Source organism: Oryctolagus cuniculus, chromosome 1 (genome assembly GCF_051225735.1).
Source record: "Oryctolagus cuniculus isolate XC-2025 breed Fujian yellow rabbit chromosome 1, ASM5122573v1, whole genome shotgun sequence".
Classification (NCBI taxonomy): domain Eukaryota; kingdom Metazoa; phylum Chordata; class Mammalia; order Lagomorpha; family Leporidae; genus Oryctolagus; species Oryctolagus cuniculus.
Window position 1 is genome coordinate 123,161,300 of NC_142867.1, and position 2,078 is coordinate 123,163,377.

General features: G+C 44.9%; 1 non-coding gene across 1 annotated transcript; it reads left to right on the plus strand.

The window, feature by feature from the left end:
- Nucleotides 1-1,390: 1,390 nt before the first annotated feature.
- Nucleotides 1,391-1,523, plus strand: LOC127485208 (small nucleolar RNA SNORA42/SNORA80 family). The gene has a single exon (XR_007912360.2). It is a non-coding gene; the product is annotated as a small nucleolar RNA SNORA42/SNORA80 family (small nucleolar RNA).
- The last annotated feature ends 555 nt before the right edge of the window (nt 1,524-2,078 follow it).

The following is a 2,078-nucleotide window of genomic DNA, read 5'->3' on the forward strand; positions in this document are numbered from 1 at the left end:
GACCCTGCGCTGTTCTTTTGTCTGCTCGGCCCTTCCCCGGTTTGCTGCTGGTCCTTCCCGGGTTGGCTGCCGATCCTTCCACCTCCGTGGAAGGGCGGTTCCCCCTGCCACTTTCCCCACTTCCGTGGGGGAGAGGCACACCGCCGGCTGGCTCTCTCGGGGGCGGGCTGCTCAGATGTTATTCGGATGTTCCCTTTAGATGTTCCTGGTGCATGTTGTCTCTCTCCTCCTTTATAGTCTTCTTCCACCAATCCCAACTCTGCTACCCACACGCCGAGTACGCTGCTCTCCTCCAATCAGGAGCAGCTCCTGCAGGTTACTGGTCGAACTGGAGGCAGCTGTGTAGAAGTTGTTTACTCCTCTCCCAGCACCATATTGTGGGAGAGCAGATGCATAGAATAAGTCTTAATTCCAGTAACTTAGTCTAGTCAGAGTTGCTCCCCACACTACAGGGTGAGATTTTTCTCTAGAGGATATGAATCCCAAGAGGTAGAATGCATATAGGTTCTTACCTAGGTCTACAAGGTAGATTCCAGTGGCACTGAGGAATTTAGAATTAATTGTTACAGTTCTGGTATTGCAGGTTATAGTGGGGTCATTACCCAGGTCTCCCAGTGTAGAATGGGGTTTTTTATGGACTGATTCTGGTTTAAGCCCCCAGAAGCTAAGGTGAATCCCCCTGGCTCACGTAGAGTACATAGGCATTAGCCCCAGAGCTAAGCTTAAGAATTCCCACAGTTTCAGGATGCAGGGACTCTTTCCTTTGCCCCACATGTCACCTTGACTCTGTGGTGTTAGTGGGAGCAGCACAGAGAGCCTCTTTGTGACTTTTCACTACTGAGTACGGTGCTCTGCGGGAGTGGGGCGGAGGGGAGGAAAGCAGTGTGGCTTTCCTGCTCCAACCCCAGCTGTTGCTCAGACCCCAGTCAACCCCACCCTGGCTGAAGTGAAAGTCAGTGGGTGAGTGAAATTTCCTTTCAGCTAAAACTGTGAGCATGGGCACCTGGCAGTTTCTTTCGACCTTGACCTGGTAAGATGGTGGTTCACACCCAGTAGATGGGTGCATGATGTGACTGGCTGCAGAAGTATCTTTGTCTTCTACTTTTTTCTCCTCTTGTCCCACAGTCTTTGTTTTTTTATTTCTTTGCTGAAAATTTCCATGAGTCACACCCCCGGAAACATGTCCTTGTCCTTTATGTGTCCCAGAGTAGCTAAAGTTAATGTGGTTATATATTCAGCCTTTTTGGGTCCTCCTCTGAGGAGACTTCTGCTTAAGATTTTTTCATCGTTCCAATTTTTAGAACCATGTTGATGTACCACATACTGAAATAATTACCTCATTTATAAAAATTAACATCGATAAGCAGAAGTGCAAAATGGACAACAAAATGCATGAGTTTGGATTTATGGCAAACCTGTTCCCTTGGGTCTCTTATAGTATCTCATGCCAGAGCCAACGTAGCCCCACACCATTGCCTGGCCACTGTCCATAGGTTGTTGGCACTGGAATGTGTTCCACAGTAGAAAAAAAAACAGGAAAAAATGGACTACAAACAAATCACTGTTTTATTACAAATGAATTAGACAACCTGCTGGAGCAGATGAGGAACAGAATAATTTACCTGTAACTTAGGAAAATGGCATTTGTTTCTACACACTCTAAATCAAGACCACCCCCTGTATAATTATTGTATTCTAGGTAGTAAATGCGTTTTTCATAGAGTTATGGGTTGGAAATTCTGAAATTGCTTTACCATAATGTTAGGATTAAGCAAAAAAGTAAATACATGGTGGGTAATGATAGATTTCTTACTTTTAGAGAAATTATAAGTGTAGGCTAGAATAAACCCCATGTAGTGGTTGAAATTGGAAATACAAACTCATGGTTTTTAGAATTTTTTAAAAAGTGGCCCTTTTGTACATGTATGTATATATGTTAATTGCAAGCCTGGAGACGTGTGCTTGTGTATATGGTAGATACAGAAAAGGACATAGATGCACACATGTTTGCGTTCCTCTGCATGTGTTTCCTAGCTGGGGCCACCACAGAGCTTGAAAGCATCCCTATCTTGGTGACT